This window comes from Panthera pardus, unplaced genomic scaffold (genome assembly GCF_024362965.1).
Source record: "Panthera pardus isolate Hobbes unplaced genomic scaffold, ASM2436296v1 HiC_scaffold_13, whole genome shotgun sequence".
Lineage (NCBI taxonomy): Eukaryota > Metazoa > Chordata > Mammalia > Carnivora > Felidae > Panthera > Panthera pardus.
Window position 1 is genome coordinate 135,070,700 of NW_026526688.1, and position 9,750 is coordinate 135,080,449.

A 9,750-nucleotide genomic window follows, 5' to 3' on the forward strand; every position below is an offset into this window, starting at 1 on the left:
AACCCAGTGAGAGAGAATATGAAGTTGGTGGCTGACAGCTTACTAGACACTTTTGCACAGTAGACCGTCTGATGGGATTAAATTCAGAAGAAAAAGTAGATGCTGCTTTCCAATTACTAGCCTTGAACTTTTGTTTTCACTGAACCACTTCCACCTCCTGCATGTCTTCTCTCAATGGTCTTGTCTAAAGACATGACCATTGCTTTAATTAGCTCCTTTTTTTCTATTTCTTCTTATTAAGGTAACCCATCTTAGCAGTACATGGCTAGTCATTCCTTCTCATAATTTTGCTAAGAGAAAGTGCTGAAAAGTTTTAAGAGTCCGTTTATAAATGATGTTAACAACAACAAAAAAAACAAAAAAAACCAAAAAACAAAAAACAAAAAACAGAGAAGCCTGACTAGTAAAGGCTATTGCTCTACACAGTATTTTTAGGGGTTCTAGATTATGCCCAATGTGGCTCAACTTATAAACAAGAAAAGAATTTCCCAACCCTAAGAAAGTAATAATTACAGACAGATTGTACATGTTTTAGGACATAAAGAGTTCTAAAAGGGATGTACAAACAAAGTGAGAGAGCACTAGCTGAGATCTAAGAGGCATCTGTGCCAATTAAAGGGGGCTAGGGAGAGGCAGGAATAATAGGCTACTTGACCTAAACGCATAAATTCATACTTCTGCCGTACCAAGAAGATGGTGACTTCTCTCATCCACTGGGAGTCAAATGTTATATGCTGAGGCTAGAAGTACAGGTTCTTAAATAAACATTCTCACGTGTCTTGAATTTGAATTTTTCCATGTATTCTTCCTTCATACCCAAAACCCTGGATGAATCACTGTGGAGGCATAGTAGGGTCAATGTGAATATTACAGCACTAATGTCACCCTGTCCTTTTGTTTCTTCAGGGGCAGGTTGAGCTCCTGGCCAATAACAGGTTAGGCCAAATAGAACTAATGTGGGCAAACAATCCGAAAACTTCAATGTGATTCCCAAAGGCCTCTGAGCACCGGGACCTTTTCAAGTGTATCCCATGGAAGCAAGTCTGCCACAGCATAGGCCCAAAAAAAAACCCTAAAGTGGATCTTTGTGGAAACTCTAAAAAAAAATTATCTTCAAAACATATAATGCAGATGATTTGAAATGCCTCTGGACACTCCTAAAGTAAATCAAATTTTATCCCAAGGTTTACAGAGAAAGGATCTAGGGTTTTACCCTATGTTGTCTTTGATTCCATAACTTCACAAGGTATTCTGTTTGAAAGACACAAGTCTTTATTCAACTTTTCTTCCTTCTACCCTCCCTCCTCCTCCCTTTACTTTTCCCCTCAAAACTCTATTCACAGTTTACTATTCAGGAGATAAGTGTACAATAATGATATGGATGTATAAGATAATGTTCTAAGAGCCATTTGTTTTCAATATATCACATGAGGTCATCTCCCACATGCCTCACAAATATGAAGAGTAACGCAAAGAGGAAACCCCAAGTTTCCTCGCTGACACCAAAGCTTCAGTATCTGCAAATAGGTTGATGACTTCACATCTATATCTTTAGCTCAGAACCCTCCACTGGCTTCAGGTACATATATTCAATTTTAGAGTGCATATGCCATTGCTGTTTTACGTGGACATGTCCAAAACAAAACATCATCTGTCCCCAAAAAACCTGGGTTGTTTTTTATTCTGCATTTCCCATCTTATGTATTAGCATCATCAACCTACTAGTTCATCCAGGGATGTAGAAGAAATACCAAAGACATCATTTCACATCTCTCTAACCTGTTCCTTCTCCTCTACTTCTGCCATCACTGCTTAGATTAAAATCTCATCTCTTTTCTCCTGGATACTGAGGCACTGTCATAATTAGCTGGCCTTCCCTCAAGCTGTGCTGCTTCTACCTCTCTTCCTAATTGCTGCCAGAATGATGTTCCTAACTATAAATATCATTTCTCACCTCTGCTTGAAAACCATTTTGTAAATCCCTATAATTTTCATATTCAAGTTCAAAATTCCTCACTTATATGCAAAGCTCTTCATAACAGGTGCCTACCTACTCCAACCTCATCCATCACTCCTTCACATTCTTCTTCTCCTTAGCCCCACATCAGTGGATTTATAACTATTTAAACAGATACATCTCCACTCAAATGCTTATTCTTTCTTTTTTCAAGCTAATTCCTACCTACTTTTTCAAAATTCAAATCAAAGGCAGCCTACTTCTGGAACCATTCCAGAATCCTTCTTGATCCCATTTGATCTATGTTGTCACTGAGCAGGCCTCTATTGTAGCCCTTATCCTGTAGGACTGGCATAGTTGATTCACAAATCTGTCTCTCCCATTAGACCATAGGCTCCTTCAGGCCTCAATCATACCTGTCTCACTTTATCTCCCCAGTGTCTAGAATACCCTGGAAAACTCATTCTTTAAAACAGAGCTGATGAATGAATTGTTGAAAGAAGGGATACAACACATGTGCTGCACTCAGCAAAATGCTTCAACTTTGCAAAACATTCTCCACTCCAGGCAAATATTTATGAAAAATTTATATGACAGTTTAGGCCAGGTTTCTTTTTCCTAAGGAGACAACAGCATTTAAGAGACATAAGAAGAATCTTTATCAAGATTTTAGAAAGGGTAGAGAAAGAAAGAGAAGTATTTCAATTAATATATATGAAGTCCAGAAAATTTAATATAACAGACCACAGGGAAGAAATAAGCACAAAAAATAATAAAGCAGAATACTTTTTTAAAATTTTTTAATGTTTATTTATTTTTAAATAAATGACAGAGAATGGCAGAGCATGAGCAGGGGAGGGGCAGAGAGAGAGGGAGACACAGAATCTGAAGCAAGCTCCAGGCTGTGAGCTGTCAGCACAGAGCCTGATGTGGGGCTCGAACTCATGAACCGTGAGATCATGATCTGAGCCAAAGTTGGACACCCAACCGACTGAGACACCCATGTGCCCCTGAAGCAGAATACTTTTTAAAATAATCTTCAGGGGCACCTGGGTGGCTCAGTCGGTTAAGCATCCAACTTTTGATTTCGGCTCAGGTCATGATCTCACAGTTTGTGGATTCGAGTCTCATGTCAGGGTCTGCACTGACAGCTTTGAGCCTACTTGGGATTCTCTTTCTGCTCCTCCCCCACGCATGTGCACCCACACTCTCTGTCTCTGCCTCTCTCTCTCAAAAATAAACATTTTTAAAATAAATTAATTAATTAAATAATCTTAATTTATACTTCCATATCCCTCCTCTCAGTTGCATAAACACAATATAACTAACATTCAAAAGAATTAGAAACTTTGAGGGGAAAAGAATGAAAATGCAAGTCACTACTTTACAAGACTAAAAAAAAAAATGTCCCTAAGGAGAGCTCATCAACCCATGTGGGATAAAATAAATGGAAGTTTTTGGTTCTCAATGTAAGCTTTGGAACTCTCTGTGAAGCACTGGCACTAACATTTTCTTCCTAGTGATAAATGGAACCTCAGGGACATCTCCTAAAAAACTATCAACATAAGTACATTTTACAGTAGCAGAGCAAGTTTCACTATTAGCCCTTACTTAGGTAGATGAAGGAGTTTCAAGATTACAGTTACTACCTTAAGAGTGACCCAGGCAACAAACGCCTTCCATAATAGCAGAGTCCAAAGGATTCCCATTCAATGCATACCCAATTATTTTGTCAGGTGTAACAATTTTCAGATAACTAAACTGCTTTCATTTAAAAATATTTACTCACCATATAAAGAAAATGTCTTTGAATGAAGCCATTTCCCTGTAAATTATTTCAATTCAAGAGCAGCAGGAAGAGTTATCAAATAATACACATGTTGAGAAAAAGAATACTGCTGAAGTCATTGTGGGGACAGTTAACAACTACCCTCAATTGTTACCAATTGTTACTATTCTTATTGTTACCAATAAGTTGATTTACCCAGTACTAAAATCCAACAGTGAAATGAATCTCATCATAAATTTGTGGCACGAACAGAAATTAATATTACACCTTAAAAGGTAACCACATACCGGGGCACCTGGTGCCTAGGTCGGTTAAGTGTTGGACTCTTGATTTCAGCTCAGGTCATGATCTCATGATCATGGGATGGAGCCCCAAGTAGTATGGAGCCTGCTTAAGATTCTCTCTCTCCCTCTATGCCTCTCCCACCCTAAAAAAAAATAGTTAATCATACAGTGGATATATGGGAAACCTGTACTTTCTGCTCAAGTTTGCTCTGAATCTAAAACTGCTCTAAAAAATAAAGTCTATTTAAAACAAAGAAAAGAAAACTTGACCATGTATTAAGTTTTCATTTTGTCAAAATGTTACTTTGTGTGGTGAATAAAATGTTCTCCAGCAATGCAAACAATGGGATAGCTAAACTATAATAATTCAATTCCATCTCTCCTATTTGAGGTCTTTAGATGCTTACATTCTATTTTCTAAACCATAAAGACAAAAAAAAAATTTCCAAACTCGCCTCTTGAAAGAGTAGGCAAATTTTCCTATTTCTAGATCAGTACACCTTCATTTACAAACAAGTGCACCCCAAAATCAACAAAAGAAACAAATGGCTGGGCCTCTGAGAGCACATCCATAGAGTTCTTCCAATGCCTTTCACTATTGAAACAAGGCAACCTTGTATTAGAATGCAAAATGGAAACCCGGCCCACAGCAGTGAAGTTCCCCAAAGCCTTTTCCAGTGATTCTTGTTGGAGTATGAAAATTCTCAGGCAATTTGCTTACCACCTTATAGATCGATTATACTATTTATCTTTGATAGAGAGGTGTGCATGTGTATATATGCGTATGCTTGTGTGCATCTTGTAGAAAGGGTATAGTTATCTACCAAACAATCAGAATAAATCCACACCTTTGGAGAAACATTGGAGATCTATTCTGGATCATTCTGTGGGACCTGGAATGTCACAGGTGACAATGAACTCTCTCAGATGTTATCCTTTTCCAGAGAAGTGTTGGAAAGTACTTTAGAGAAGGAGAAATGAACTGCTGGAGGAATCAGGATAGGAATAGGTTCTGGTGTGAAACCAGTTCCTATGGTTAGGAGAAGAGGTTTCTACAAAGATGTTCAGAGAACATCACTGTTCAGAGAAAAATCACTCTCAAGAAAGAATTTAATACACACAAGCAATGGAGAAAGGCTCCATTTGAAAGACTGAGTATCTTAAATGGTTCTTCCTTGACCATGGGAAAGTTCTATTTTATAATATAGCTTCCATTTTCTACCATCTACCTGGAACTCAACACAGTTACTCAAATCTTTCAGTAAAGTAATAAACCCATGGAGTTTGATGTGATATTGATGTAGAGCATCAAGGGCTTGTCTTTCCGAGGGAGTTTTCATGGAGGCAGCAGCAACTCACTGAAGGGATTATGTCTAGACATGGCAGAAGGGGACCAGCAGGGGAGGAAGAGGTGGCCAACCTACAAATCAGAAGCAGCAAGAAATGGTACCTGGTACCAATGAGCAATAGTCTGCCAACACTTCAGTACACAGTGAGACCCTCCACCCACTCATCCTTTGGCCACAGAAAGTATCAAAATATTGCAAAGCCAAGGCATGATTTTCAGCTCAGATGCTGACAAGAAAGTGACAATATTAACTGAAATGGAGCATAAAAAAGTCCTGCCCTCTGTGCCTGCCCTCCAAGGACAATGCAGCTGACTCTGAGAACATTGATGCAGAATGGACCCTTGTGGTTAGAAAGGGAGTGGCAAAGCCAGGCAAGCTGACCATAGCTGTTCCTCTGCAAACAAACAAAACCACCAGTCAAGATTTTCAGAGAGAAGTGTGGCATTCTGTGGAAATCAATAAGTAAAGATTTTGTACTTGGGGAGATCAAGGTGTAAGATAAGGGACATGTGGTAAATAGTAAACCCCAATACAAGAATACAGCCATGGAGAGACTCTGCTCTCAGTTGCCATCAATCTCCTTTTCTGTACATAATAGAACCCAAGGTTTAGCTAAAAGGCAGTATTTCCTAGCCTTCATTAGAGCAGGCAGTTGTCTTGTGACTAATTCTAGAGAATAAAATAAAAACAGAAGTATTGAGTGGGACTTCTGGGAAGGTTGATTAAAAGTAGCTCTCTCCTGGGGCCTCACATACAGCAGGGCGTCCTGGGCTTCAGCTTCCTCCGGTTCCCAGGAAGCGAGCTGGCCACGAGCTTGAGCTCGGGAGCAGCAGCAGCAGGGGATGATGCCCCGGGCGTGTTCCTTTCCTCCCTTCAGTCTGAGCCAGGGGAGGCCAGGCGGCCAGGGTGGCTGGAGGGGGGTCCGCTGCCCAAGAATGGGAATTCTCTTCACCAGGATATGGAGACTGTTCAATCACCAGGAGCACAAAGTTATCATTGTTGGGCTGGATAATGCAGGGAAAACTACCATCCTTTACCAATTTTCTATGAATGAAGTTGTACATACATCACCTACAATTGAAAGTAATATCGAAGAAATAATGATTAATAAAACATGTTTCTTAATGTGGGATATTGGTGGTCAAGAATCTCTTCATTCTTCCTGGAACACTTACTATACTAACACAGAGTTTGTAATTGTTGTTGTAGACAGTACAGACAGAGAAAGAATTTCTGTAACTAGAGAAGAACTCTATAAAATGTTAGCCCATGAGGACCTAAGGAAATCTGGATTGCTGATTTTTGCTAATAAACAAGATGTTAAAGAATGAATGACTGTAGCAGAAATCTCCCAGTTTTTGAAATTAACTTCTATTAAAGATCACCAGTGGTATATCCAAGCATGCTGTGCTTTTATTGGCGAGGGATTATGCCAAGGACTTGAATGAATGATGTCACAATTTAAGATTAGATGATCCCTACTGACCTCTTCTCATAGACTTTGTATAAACTAAGTGCTGGACTTTATCTGGAAGCTGCAAAAATTAATGGTTTAGATATATTTATAATAAACTGATTTAAACTTTTTCTATAAGAAAAATTAAGACCACTTATTTGAGAACAAAGATGAAGTCTCACTTTCCAATCTGCTTTCTCATTAGTCCCTTCCAAAGCAAGGTCTTTAAAGCTGTGATTGCCATTTTTCTCGTAATGAATCCTCTCAGGACATTGTGCAGCCTGTGGTAAGCACAAAGGGAGAGGAAGACATTTTTAACTTTAAGAGCTTTATTGTCAGTGTAAACCACCTTAGTTGAATGTTGTTCTCTTGTTCCATTAAGTCAGAATACAAATCAGCACAGATATTCAGTTTCCAATATTTTAAAATGTAAGGTTACTTATGAAAAGTATTTTGCATTAAGTTGTGTATCTATTGTGTATATTCCTCAAGTTCAAGTTTATGGCTTTGATTTATGTTCTAAAGAAAAGCAAATAACACAAAAGGTAATATTATCCTTAGTTATAACCATAATGAGATGAGTACTGGCAGTGGTGTTAAGTGCCATTTTGTGCTTTCCCCTGTGTTCTCTTTATTGTACTAACCAACCCCCAAAATCATTGAGCTTCTCTGAAAGAAAGAAAGAAAGAAAGAAAGAAAGAAAGAAAGAAAGAAAGAAAAGAAAGAAAGAAAGAAAGAAAGAAAGAAAGAAAGAAAGAAAAGAAGAAAGCTCGACATTTGTACCTGTTTTTTTTGTTGATCACATTACGTATATGAAAACATGTAATCTGAGTGGAGTATCTGCAAATTTTTGGCTTAGTGTTACAAATGGACAGAATTTCACATCAAGCAATTCTTGTCCCCTTAATTGGATCTATGCCATCTAAATTACTGAGAAAACTGTTAATCCATTAATCGGTCAATCATTAATTGCGATTAAATTATCAAGTGATTTTTTTTCCAGCATTAATTGGAAGCTGTTGTGTAAAATATGCCTACCCAGAGAAGTATCATCCTATAAATATTATGAAATAATTGACCTAGAGTCTTCTTAGGTATTGAATCATACAAGCATTTAGAGTGAGTTTGAGATGAAAAGTACTTATTTTCTAAGCAACAAATGTTATTTCTTAATTTGAAAATTTCTTATTTCTGGAGTTGGGATAGTTTGAGATTTTTTTGTTTCTACACTTTTTTCTTTTTCACTTATTACTAACCAACGTGAATGCATTGACAACTATAAAATACAATTCTTTTAATGCTTTTAAGAGTTTGGTCTAAAAGTTGATCAACACATGACAAATTATTTTTACAAAGAACTAACTTAGCCCCAAATATCTTATGTTTGATTAGGGTATTTTGTTTTTCACTGAAAATGGAAAGATATGAAGGTTGAAGGTATTTTTATTGTAATTGTAAACAGACTTATCCTAAATGTGTTCACACATATTTTGGGGTACTCTCTTTGTATATCTTTCATGCCCTAAAAATCTGAAGGCTGATCCAAACTGGCATGTTTTAGAGTATTCAAGAAAATATGTAACTACCTTTAATATGAGCCTTTTGGATTTCATGGAGATTTTGATGAAGAGTAATAGTATATACTACAAGCATTGGCAAAACTTTGAAAGTTTCTTTCTGTAAAATGTAATACACTCAGTAGCTAAATCCAAGCATGGGAGATCAGTGTTTAACAGTGGATTTTTTGTGTTTTATATTTATATTATAATGTTCATAATGTAAGTATAACATTTTAATATTTGTCAGCTTGCTTTTACAAAAGTAAATTCTAAATTACTAAGCTTTATTTGTTCATATGTTCTCATAGTTTTCAAATCACTATTAGGAATTACTTGTTTTATATTAAAAATTCCCTTAAAAACCCAAGCCCATTTTGCAGATGTTGCATTTCCATCAGAGATAAATATTCTGTAAAGTAGTCCAGCAACTCTACATCTTTTACCCTTTTTATCTTTTAATTTAAGTTTTCATGGTTTAGTCTTGTGGGTTGCTGCCACATGAGTTCAGCAGTATACCAGCACATTCCCTTGTCAACAAGCTGTTGGCTAAAATTTATTCTTAATTGGATGTTTAAAGCATGAACTGCATTGTTACAGTGGTTTAGTGTAGTAGGTTATTGACATGGCATCATGAGAATACATGAAATCTTGTACCACATTTATAAAACATTATTTTTTGTTACATTCTACCTTTCTAGGCCAAGCATTAGAAATAAGGTTGTACCTGTATGCTTGTATATAAAACCAAAATTACAATGAGGAAAAATTTTTAATTCATGTATAAATATACATCAACATAATTTTAACAGTATTCTTTCCAAATATGATTACGAGCCTTATGAATAGTTATAATGGCAATTTATATGTAGTTTAAGTAGAATTAAGTGAAGGGCAATGCTTTTGGTTTTTAATATGCTACTTTTGGGGGTAAACAATCATCTTATTTAGAGTCATGCTTACCTTTGAAAAGAACAAGGCCTCATACCTCTGTACCTGTGGCTGGATTAAATATCCCATGTTTGATATTAATTTTGAAAGTCATACAATTATTCTTGATATCTTAGTAAAAGTAACCATATGCTATAAGCATTTAATGAGTTTAATTTTGTGGTAATAGCATTTATAAAGTATATCTTACACATTATACTGAGGAGTCTAGTTTGAAAATTTTCAGTTCTTTCTGACTTCTTTGGCTCTCATGATGGGCAAAGAATATAGTGAAGGCAGGTGGTTTGGGGGACGGAGGGAATGGGTATGGAATATGACATTTTGCCTTAAGAATAAAGTGCTTTAGCCTGCTGGCTGGCATTTTTAATGCAGATAGTTAAGGTGATTTTAGAAGTGTGGCATGAGATA

The 9,750-nt window shown here is 36.8% G+C and overlaps 1 pseudogene; it reads left to right on the forward strand.

The window, feature by feature from the left end:
* The first annotated feature begins 6,277 nt into the window (after window positions 1-6,277).
* On the forward strand, window positions 6,278-6,958 carry LOC109276372 (ADP-ribosylation factor-like protein 5A; annotated as a pseudogene).
* Window positions 6,959-9,750: the final 2,792 nt, after the last annotated feature.